This window comes from Siphateles boraxobius, unplaced genomic scaffold (assembly GCF_051911475.1).
Source record: "Siphateles boraxobius isolate OS27281-9 unplaced genomic scaffold, OSU_SipBor_1 54, whole genome shotgun sequence".
Taxonomy (NCBI): Eukaryota; Metazoa; Chordata; class Actinopteri; order Cypriniformes; family Leuciscidae; genus Siphateles; species Siphateles boraxobius.
Genome location: NW_027509180.1, coordinates 2,271,307 through 2,283,971, shown reverse-complemented (window position 1 = coordinate 2,283,971; position 12,665 = coordinate 2,271,307). Strand labels below are relative to the sequence as shown.

General features: G+C 35.4%; 1 protein-coding gene across 1 annotated transcript in view; it reads right to left on the bottom strand.

Annotated features, from left to right (window-relative positions):
• Positions 1 to 12,665, bottom strand: part of LOC143714435 (uncharacterized) — a 280,655-nt gene that overhangs the window by 38,303 nt on the left and 229,687 nt on the right. The window lies entirely within an intron of this gene.

The following is a 12,665-nucleotide window of genomic DNA, read 5'->3' as shown; positions in this document are numbered from 1 at the left end:
GGTGACCTTTAAATATTTAATCAATCTTTTGTTTGACTGTTGTAATTGAGTTATGACAGCCAGATGAGCAAAGAGAAAAGGTGATCAGATGATGTTATGTTTACACATAATCATCATTTGATCAGTCACTGAACTCATTTAGAGCCAAGGTTATAATCGTTAACGAAAACGAACGAAAAAACGAAAACTAGGTGGGAAAAAACATTGTCGTTAACTAAAATAAAAATAAAAACGAGGCATTACAAAAAAACGATAACTAACTAAAACTGTAATGTGTGTTTGGCAAAACTAACTAAAATAAAATAAAATAATAGAGTAAATGTCCTTAGTTTTCGTCTTTGTCAATGTCTTTCATTTTTAACGCTATTTAAAACACGCAGTGTATTCGTTCAGCTGCATTTCCTTTCCCTGCTCTCCCTCCGTCTCTCTGTCACATGCACGCGCGCACACACGCACACACACACACACACACACACACACAGCCCCTCCCCTCCGTGCACACCGCGTTTCCATGAAAACGAGGGTTCGACGTTGAAAGCAAGTTCGCGAAAGGTTGGTATCTCGTGAACACCTTTACACAATCACACATTAAAAAGTGGTGCAAAAATATTTTTAATTCTGAATACATTATTGTCTGTGTGTTAATGTCGACCCGAGAAGCGATTGCGCCTTCTTTAGAAAGTTAACTAGTCGCAAATTTGAGGTAAAATGCACTTGGGTTGTCGATGTCAAATATATAAGCTGTGATTCAAATATTAATTAATGTTATGTCATTATTCAATACAGATGAGTAGCCGGTCCGACATTAATTTTATGGCCCGCGTCATGCAAAAGATGAATGCACTTATTTTATTTTTAGTTCAAAGGTTGTGCGAATGTTAGACAGTGTGCCTTATATGTAGCCTATATGTTTAATACCGCGGAGTCGGACGCTTTGGATAATCCGTAGTCAATTAATAAAAAATAACATTTATCGTCGTCATTGCGATGTGTGTGGAATGTTTAATGTAGCTTTATATAGCTACTTGATATCTCCGAAATGTAACCATTAACTTGATAAGCGCAACAAATAGCGAAACAAGCGGTAAAGTTTGTGTGTGCTATAGGCAGAGCTCGTGCATTCAGAGCTGCGCACTTTCAATTGCGTAATTTAAATATCACACTTTAATTATTTATAGCTCATAACTTATAAAAAATAAAATAAAAACAAGTTGTTATTACTATATGACAAATGATAGACAGCTATACAGCGCGCGAGGACTGAATTGAGCTCTCTTTCGCGTCTGAATGGACAAATACACAGCATTATGTATAAATGTCCGTTTTGGAGAGTATTCATGCAAACACAGTCAGTTATGTCTTTACAGAACATACAGTTGTGAGAATATCGGATGTGCATCAGTGCAATTGGATCTGCACTCGGTCTTAAAGTGACAGTGCGTAATAAACCTAATGCCGTCTGTGCACTTAATATCAATCAAACAACAAAATAAAAAGAGAAAAGAATTCACTGCTCTTTAATGAGAAATAGCCTGTATTTGCTCAATGATTTTCTCCATGTATTTTGAGTTTTTTAATACTCTTGAGTATTATTTTTGTTTTAATACATTTTTAATCTACTTTTTTGTTCCAGATTTTTTTAATTTTTATTTTCATATTCAGTATTACTTTAAATCGGACAAAGACTAGCAATACTTACCTTGCAAGGAGGTTTTCAATACTCTGTTTGGGTATGAACTCTTTTTTTGTGCTTAATTTTAATAATTAATATTGCTAGAAAACTGTTAATCCACTTTTTGTTCCAGATTTTGTTTCACGTTCAGTATTAGCCTACTTTAAATAGGACAAAGACTAGCAAGACTTACCTAGCAAGATAGGCAATACACAATATTTCTTACTTATTTAGAAATGCAGTTTATGTCGTCTTTAGTCTATTTGCTATTTAGTTTTTTTTCCTGGCACACGTCACTTACACATTTTGCACTTTACTGCGGAGTTTTGTGCAGACTGTTTACATATTTGTGCCCATATGTACATTTTATGTACTGGTTTTATTGTTGAATAGATATTTCTAAAATTGTATGATGTTTTCGTTGAGTTATTATTACACAATTCTTTTTCTGACCTTTTTGAATCTTGCCCCTGACAAATAACCCAAAATCCAAAAAAAGACTAAAACTAACATTAAAACTAATAAAAACTAAACTAAAACTAAGCATTTTCAAAAAATAAAAACTAAACTAAACTAGCAAACCCACTTTAAAAACTAATTAAAACTAAACTGAATTTGAAAACAAAAATTCAAAACGAAATAAAAATAAAAACTAATGAAAAATGCAAAACTATAATAACCTTGTTTAGAGCCTTCTCTTATCTTAAAAGCATGTTGGTCATTACAGGATCACAAAGTTTCTAAAGAAAATAATCCAAGTTTATCTGTATAATCTAAATTATTTATTTTAAGTTGTTCTGATAAAAAAAGCAACTCTTTATTTTAGGCACACACATAGATCAATATTTAGTGTATGAGTCTCAACCATGGTGACAAACAGAATATTCAATTAGGAAAAGGAAATTACTAAAAAAAATTCAGATCATAATTTATTCATACCGCAATGCATGATGGGAGCCATGGATGAGTTTTGATTGGTTGCACCCAGAATGCACTGCAACATGCTTTATAATTGTCACCATTGTTGAGAATCACAGGCTGATTCTTGATGTCTGTGTGTCCAAAGTTCATTTAACGTTTTTGGATCAGAACAACTTTTAAGATATGTTTTGGGTTATATTGATAATGCAGAAAATAGTATACTGTATAATCATATTCTGTTGTAATCAATAAGGTAAATTTTTCTTAATGAGTTCTGTGATTCAGGTCAATGTCAACATGTGATTTCATCTAAACACAACCAACACCACCTGACCAGCTTTTCTTGTTGTTCATCTGACAGTTATTACTCAGTTACAACAGTCAAACAAAAAAACGAACATTATCAGTTTAAGGGTCAAGAGCTCAACTAAAGTAAACACTGACCACCATAATGGAGACTTAAAAATGTGCCTTTCTCCTTCAGTGATTCTGCTTGTTATCATCAGGTGTCTTCAATAATACTCAGTCATCACTCAATCAATCACTTAATTGTATCATTAACTTTAACACGCTTGAGTCTGGAGTCAAATAAACTCCCATGAGAGTTCATTTAACACAGGAGTTTTTGCTGTGTGAGTTCATGGGTGAAATAAAAATATGGCAGGACTTTTACTTTCTGACCCTGGATTTGACACCTCTGGAAATAAAGAGTGTTTTCAGCAGATATGTTAAAGGCACACTGTGGAGGAATTGTACCTTTATATAACAGCTTCAAAGTCATTTCGGTGGTAAACAAACTCATAGTAGGGCGAATCATCCTGGTAGTAAAGCTTGGGGGGGACACCGCTGGAAAAACTAGCTATGTAAGTTTGAGAGGAGCGCCCCCGACAAATCTCGCGAGAATCACGACTTGCTTTACGGCACGACGTCACATACATCAACAAAGCACGCATTTCAGAATTGAATCTTGGCAGAGTCGACAAAGAAAACGCGGTCGGAAGAGTCAAGGAAAAGAAAACGAGAAACTGACCGCGTAAGGAACCGGACAAGAGTCTCACTCGGTCAGGCTTTCACTCGTCGGCGAGAGCTAAAAATCAGCAATGGATTCAAAAGCGATGCTGACCTGGCGTTCTTGTTGATGGACTAGTAGCATCATCTGTCTAGCAAGCAAGCAAGCAAATTTTATTTATATAGCACTTTTCCAAACAAATCAATGCAGTTCAAAGTGCTGTACAGGCACAAAAATTTAAAGAAAATACAAATACAGGTAAAATACAAAAATAAAATAATAATGTATAAAGATTTATTAAAATAATAAAACAACATTAAATTACAAACATTATGTAATATTATAGGAAGGCCAGACTAAAGAGATATGTTTTTAATTTAGACTTAAAACTATTTATATTTTCAGCACGTCTTACTTCTTCTGGGAGGTTATTCCAGAGACGAGGAGCGTAGCGACTAAAAGCAGCATCACCAAATCTTTTAACTGTGTGGTACTGTTAAAAGTAAAGAATCCGATGATATGAGAATCCTTACAGGTTCATATACTGTAAGCATTTTTAAAAGATAGTCTGGAGCAAGTCCATGTAGTGCCTTATAAACTAATAAAAGGTTTTTAAAATCAACACGAAAACTAACAGGTAGCAATGTAATGATTTTAGTATAGGTTTAATATGTTCTCTCTTCTTGGTCTTTGTCAATACTCGAGCAGCAGAGTTTTGTATTAATTGTAGTCTGTAGCGTTTATACGCCCGTATAAATATAACTAATCATTATTCATAACGGATTATGATCAATAATTAATAATTTAATTATTTTCAGAATTTACTGTAGCAGAATCAATAGTATGATCATTTTATCAGTTTATCCAATGAACGGAAAGCATAAACAATTATTAATTCCAGGAAATATAATATCTTCCTGGCCAAGAAAGACTAATTCCCAGCTAACAGCTAAATTAAGAAATAATCAAGGGTAAAAGCATAGGTAGCTTTAGATCGCAGTTCAAGACAATAAATCTGTAAGCACACAACACAAGTAATGCTTCTCTTTTCAAATACAAACAATACTTTATTGATTATAAGACTAATACATAAAACTAATAGTAATAATAGTAATGGTAGTAAAACTAACACACACACATGCACACACATTCATAGAAGTTGAAGAAAGAAAGAGAGTGAGGAAGAATGGGTTTTAGGAGTCAGATGGTGAGATCCCAAGTTTCTATATGCACTTATAAGACACAACCTGAACGAACCATCAATAATTAATTTCACCCTTTTGTTTCTTAGGTTACTAAATCTGTATCAAAATACACCAGTTCAGTTTAAGAGTCTGGAGGCAGTACTTGCTTGTTTGCGTTCCTTTTTTTCTCTTGGGATTCCCTTTCCTCGTAAAAGGGGGTTTCCCGAGCTAGTTCGTTGGCTGGTCTCCTCGTGTGCCTGGATAGATCTTGGACAGCCAGTCACGTGGTGTGTTGGCGCGGATGAATGAAAGTCTTTGAAGTTGGAAGCTGGTTATGCAGTTGAAACGTTAAAACGAAACTTTGCAGCAAAACTTAACTTAGAACCGAGACTTTTAACGAGAAAATAAAACAAAGGAAAAGAAAGGAAGGTGAAACGAGTTAGATGGCTTGAATAAATCTGTTTTAACCCATGTTCTGCTGATCTTAATTTGGGTTCTTTGTCTGTACGCGTCTACATGGTTACTATAACCATCGTCTGCTCCACCCGACTTGTTGTTCTGCCGAGACCTTTTCCGAGAGAGAGCCCGCCCGACTTCTGTTCTATTCTTCTAGCGCATTATTCCCCAAAAGTCCTGTTCGGGTCTAAGGTTTTAAACTCAAGTGTTTTGTCCCGCCTCCTGGAGGAATCTGGAATTCGGACAATAAGAGACTATATGGTTATTTGAGAAGGGGGTCTTGTCTATCCCCCCCCCCCCTTTCTCTCATCGTGAATCATGTGTTATCTGTGGTCTGCTTACTCATCAGCTCGAACAGAGGATTCAGTTTAGACATAATTTCCATTTTAAGAACATAAACATTTTTACACAGATTTCAATCAAGCCACCTTCTGAATTAATAATATATGAGCATAATGATAGGAAACATGATACACTTTCATTCACACAGGTAATAGTTACAACAATTAGATGACTTATATGTGATTAAGCATAATAGACACATACAGGGGTCATAGACACAATATAGAATTATGTAGTTGAACGATGTTTGAATATAAGTTCGTCAAGAATTGTTTTGTGATGATTGTATGCATTTTTATATGAAAAGTCTCTCGTCTCTGTGGTTTTTAAGAGGTCTCAACAATGAGGTCATTCAAAGATCTTCAAGAAGGGGGAAGTCTGTTTTACATCTCTGTCATGGGACCTTGTTCCTTAAGAAAGACGTAGTCTGTTAGTCGCAGGGGTCAGGTGACCTCTTGTTAGGGCCTCTTGTTTCACCATTTCTGAACAGATCTGTTTTGCCAAATTATAAAACATTGACAACGTTCTTCCTTTAGTTAAACAATAAAAGGTCCTTCCGGTTGCAGATTCTCTGGAGCCTATGGCTCTGGGTCTGGTGATTTGATTCTGGAATGTGAAGACTCTTTGTGGGATTATGTATGAACAGTCACCTAAAAGCTTCAATTGTGTTTGGTTCATTCTCATTGTCGCTACAAGTCGATTAATTGTAGTCTTTGGTAGACCAGAGAGGAGAGCATTACAATAGTCAAGCCTGCTAGTTATAAATGTATGCATTATTTTTTCTGTATTGCGCATAGAAAGGAATGGTCTTATTTTAGCAATATTCTTTAAATGATAAAATGCTATTTTAGTAATATTACACACATGCGCTTTAAATTTAAAATCAGAGTCAAAGACAACACCTAGATTTTTTGCAATTTTGCTTGGATTTAATCCCAGGATATTTAGTTTAGGGGTTAATTTTTCTCTCTGTGCTTTTGATCCAATTATTAAAACTTCTGTTTTATCTTTGTTCAGTTGTAAGAAATTTTGCGACATCCAGTCATTTATGTCTTGGATGCAATTTGCAAGTGAATCAATTTTCCCAGTGTTATCCGGCGATACGGCTACATATAGCTGTGTATCATCAGCATAACTGTGAAAAGAGATATTATGTCTCCTGATGATACAACCAAGAGCTAACATGTATAGATTAAAAAGTAGTGGTCCTAGAATTGATCCCTGAGGGACTCCACACAGTACCTCATAATGTTCAGACAAGGTATTATTAATAGATACTACAAATGTTCTTCTGTCTACATCTTCGGAGGCTATCTGTGCCTGTTCGATGTCCGACGCTTTGTAACGCGTTGTGTCAGGAGGAAAATGAGGGATAGCTCACTGATGAAGTTATTACAGAGGCCAGACAGACTCACAGAGGCAATTGGCATCTCACAACTTGCACTTTATTCCCCAATCGAACTTGTGTAACTGTCTGTCACACGTTCTGCCGTCCACAGCGTTACTTGATAAACAAAAATAGGATAAGAATGAGAATCAAACAGAAATAACCCGCATACATGGGGTGTTCGAGGCGCGCATACAATACAGACTGCCGACAGTTCAACAGAGCGCGCGCAGCTCTTAAAGGGGCCACGTCTTATTTCCACTGGTTACAGCTTCCATCCTACTGAACAGGTACCGGTATACAGGGGGAGGGGATCAGGCCGCGAGTGCAGAGACATCTCTGGTGAGTGGTATTTACGACAGTAACGTTAAATACAAGTACTCCACAGCGACTCTAGGGGTCGCTGTTTGACAAAAACGGAATTCCTCCACAGTGTACCTTTAATATTGATGATCCTCAGACTATTAACACTCATTCAACAAGACATTCAGGATCATCAGCAGATCATCTCACTTTATTCTGAGTGTTTGCTGTTAGAAACACATTATTTGAGTCAGATAGATGATAAAAGCCTGTAAAACGGCTTGGCTATATTGAAAAACAATACAATTATTTTGCACATATAACATGGATAAATCATCAATAATAGAACAAAATAAATTGACACCTATCTTTATCAACCTCAATCTAAAACTTTACATAGCTTACTCTGGGGATATCAGAGACTTATTTTACATCATAAGTGAAATATCTTTATGAACCTCTACAGGCAAATAACTACAACAACATAATATTTAAATCTAAATATAGTTCGACTTTATAATAAATATTAATTGCAATAATACGATTTGATTTGTAAACTGACAATGATCATAAAACATAAAAAATTGAGAAAATGTAACGCTGTATGTATAGATTTGAAATTTCCCGCGTTCATTACTCATACAGAAGCAATAAAGTGTTAGAATAGATATCGATTTTAATAAGTAAGTGTAAACATAAAAATGGCAACAGCAACACTTGGGATCGATTCCCATCAATTTCCCTCACAGATCTCAGTTTTCACTCCAAACATCGAAACAATCACACAAACAAACACAAAATCGCTCAGGTCTGAATGAACTCCACATATTCTCCTCATGCTCGCTGCTGCTGCACTAAATGTGTATTTCAGTAGAAAAGACGCACAAGTATCGCTGTGATCGATGAAAACAATACAGAAATGAGTCTGTCGATTAATCAAACTGTATAAAGTGTGTGATGGTTGTGTAAATATGAGAAATACCGCAGATTCACATTTCAGGCTTGTTTGAGATGAGCAAAATCTGTGCAGAACCGATCATAATAATTCATCACATTTATATAGCGCTTTTCTGGACACTCAAAGCGCTTCACATAGAAGGGGGGAATCTCCTCAACCATCTCCTAAAAGTTGTTCTGATAAAACAAATATGCATTTTAGGCACACACAGACATCTAGAATCAGTGTATGAATCTCAACAATGGTGACAAACAGATTATTCAATTAGGAAAAGGAAATAACTAAAATAAATCAGATCATAGCAAAGACACTCTATTTGACTCAAGTGATTTAGGTCAAGTGATGATTATGTCGAAACACAGCCAACACTGCCTGATCACCTTTTCTCAATGTTCATCTGGCAGTGACATTCACATCAGCCAAACAAAATTAAAATATTAATAGTTTAGGGGTCAAGAGCCCAACTAAAGCAAACACTGACCACCAAAATGGTGGCTTAAAATTTTTATTTTCTCCTTTGGTGATTCTGCTTGTCAACATCAGGTGTCTTCAATAATCACATCAGCAGAGGTCAAAATCTTGACATCAAATTGAAATTGACACTTTGACGTCAATATGATTTTCATTTTTGACCTATTTTGCGACGTCATTTTGACATAATGTTTGATGTCATATTGATGTTAAATTGATGTCAAGGTGCCCGCTGGGCGTGATGTATTGTTCTCTTTTAAAGTGTTTGATTTTAAAACTCGGATATCAGGGTTTGTCTATGGTTTTATGTGTATATGTTATGTGTCAATAATATATTCCCAAACTCTCGGACAGTGCGATCTCATTATTATGTAATTATTTTATTATTAAACACACACAAACACACACACACACACACACACACACACACACACACACACACACACACACACACACACACACACACACACACACACACACACACACACACACACACACACACACACACACACATAGCATGTCTGTATTAAAGAAAAAAATGATTGATAAACACTTATTTGGAATTAAATAACAAGTACTTTGGGCGTCTGTCTTATTCATTATATTTATTTTCATATGCCAAGGAATTTGTTTTGGTACTGAGGCTTCCAGTGGACATATACAAATACAAATACAAAAAGAAACATAATACTACAAATTATAAGAATAAAAAATAAAAATAAAAATATATGAGAATAAAAGTATCACAGTTGGGTTTAGTCAGAATAGACATTTTCAGATTTACAGATTATGAACATATTTACAGTGTTTTGAATATTATAAATAAAAAAAATCTACATAAAAGTATCACCTGAGTTGTGCTAAACAGTGGGAGTATTGCACTTAAGGCATATGCCTCGGGAGGTGTGTGCCGTAAAAGCAAAGGAACTTAAATTACATCCAGTTTATTAGCAACACTGTGCACCAGCGTGAATCCTGTAAATCCCCAGATATCCATCATTGATCTAGGAGTCAGATGCATGTCAGATCTCGCGGTGATCACCAGTGATCAGTTCTGCGCAGATTTTGCTCATCTCAAACAAGCCTAGTGTTTCTGCTGTTAGATCAGCATTAAACAACCAAATCTGTTAAATAACAGATATTTATTAAAATAATATCAGATTTGTCTAGTTTTAAATTAACACAAAAAACAGAGATGAAAAATGAAAATAAAGGCTTATGAATGTACTTTTGCTATGGTTACTAAATAAATGTTCAGTGATATCTTCCAAAGATTTTTTTTATTTTTATTTTATAGTGTCACGACCTCCCCATCTAGGGTTAGGGATGTCGATGACAAAAAAAATAAAAATAAAAAATTAGATTGATAGGCTATATCCCTTCTCCTGTCCCAGCTCACACACAAATACTACAGAGCGAGATATAGTGACAAAAATACTCATTTTATTCACACAGAAATGAATAAACAGGAGTAAATCTTCAGGAGCGGTTCAGGCCAAAAAACAATAACCAAATAACAAACAAAAGTGAATCTAAAAAGGAATTAAATGGAACTTACCTAACAAAAGAAAAATCCCAAATAAAATACAAAAGCCTTGCCTTACTCCCAAACTGACCAATAAACAAGAGAAAACGATTCATAAAAATAAAAAAAGAATGGCAACCTCCTATACGGCTTCCAAAGTAGAAATAAACAAATATTAGCCTAATTACATAACTCAGCGACAAGATAATTGAACAAAGAAATATATATCAATTGCAAAAAGAAAGGAGAAACTACACAGCAAAATCCCCAGTGTTAAATTAACACTCCTGGTGTACTTATAAGTCCAACTACAGGGTGTTAAAAATGAACACTGAAGCAGTGTTGAAGTTAATGACATAATTAAGTGATGATTGGCCATTAGTGGTGACACCTGATGTTAATAAGCAGAATCATTGAAGGAAAGAGAAACAACAAGAATGGAAAAAAAGAGAAACACAAGAACTACTGACTTCGAGCCTTTACACATTATTGTACTTATTATTACCAGTGTGACTTTATTTCTGTCATACATCTACAGAAGTTATTGAGAATCAACAGAAGTTTAGACGGCAATGTTTTATGGAATTTTTCATTTCAAGCCACCATTATGGTGGTCAGTGTTTGTTTTAGTTGGGGTCTTGAACCTTTTCATTTTTTATTGTTAGTTTTTTCTCAGGTTGCTCCAGCATTGTGTTAATAAGCCACATTTGTTATTGCATGAGAAAACCTGCTAACAATATGGTGTGATGATGACTTTTTCATCACGTAGTGACCTGATTCACTGATGTCATTCAGAGTCTAAATCTTTTACTATATGATTTATCTTGCGTTTTAGTTTTGGTGATTGTAGCCCTGAGATTCTACAGTTTGAGATCCAACAGCAATATGAAACATTTTGAACAATCTTTGTGCACTGGAGCTCTTGTGGCGCAGTGGATAAGACACATGTCTTTGTTGTGAGAGACCCGGGTTCGAATCCACTGTGAGACACCAATGTGTCCCTGAGCAAGACACTTAACCCCTAGTTGCTCCAGAGGCGTGCGACCTCTGAAATATATAGCAATTGTAAGTTGCTCTGGATAAAAGTGTCAGCTAAATGAATAAAAAATTAAAAAATGTAAATATTTCCAAAATTAAAACATGTTGATGTCCTTATAATTGAATGATTATCTTAATCGGCCATGATGAAGTATGCGTGTGATAAACAATTTAATGTCTATAAAACCTTGATTCTTTTCCAAAGACTTACCGTATTTTCCGGACTATAAGTCGCTCCGGAGTATAAGTCGCATCAGCCCAAAAATGCGTCATGACGAGGAAAAAAACATATATAAGTCGCACTGGACTATAAGTCGCATTTATTTAGAAATTTATTTAACAAAATCCAAGACCAAGAAAAAGTTATTTAAACAGACTTTAATTCATTAAAACAGAAGGCATTTAAGTTATTCAGCTACACACAATAGCACAAAGAACAACAGGCTGAATATGTGTCCGGTATGTTGTTAACGTAACACATCAACAGTTAGCTACACAATAGCATAAAGAACATACCTGAGAGGCTGAATAGGATAAAATAAAATAAAATAACATAACAAGACAGCGAGTCCAACAGTTATCGGTAAAGCAATTTCACCAAGCTCCCGCGATCTTATTCCACATCACTGAAGTGTAGTGTGGAGCTGTAGTCTAGAGCGTATAGAGCGCTCTCTTGTGGCTTTAGACGGTAATGTCACCCCCAATTTCGGCAAATGATGCATTCACGTCATACCACAAATACATCAAAAACTCGCAAATAATAATCTGGGGCCGTCAGCGATCCTGTGACGAGTAAATCTTGGTAATTTTGATATATAAGTCGCACCTGACTATAAGTCGCAGGACCAGCCAATGTATGAAAAAAAGTGCGACTTATAGTCCGGAAAATACGGTAGCCTACTTGTCAAAAAAAATCGCTGTACACCACGCTTTTATTCTCACTTTGTTTTAAACAAGGCATGTGTATTTTAAATTTTAATAATACAAGTTAGTTGTAAATGTCCTTTTATTATGTTTTTAGATCACTGGATTACATGAGCAGAGCAAACTTCTGTCCGCGATAGCCTGTGTAAAGTGTGTTAATGTGTGTGTACAGAAGTGTTTTGCTCATCACATGTCAGATATGTCACGACTTCTCATGTGTGAAGTCAAATTCATAGAATCAGTCGCTTTTTCAATCAAAATTAAACTACTATTATGATCAATCTTTTATATTTGAAATGAAATGAAATGAAACGCTGCATTGTAAGAAATGGCGCGCGCATTTCCCCGTGGTGTAGATGTTTCTCCAGACTTTTCCTACAGAACATCTAATGGGCTTATAAAGCTATATCTAATAAAGCGCACGGAAATCTGATCGCGTGACCCCTCGACCCGCCCACATCAGAGAAACGCTCTT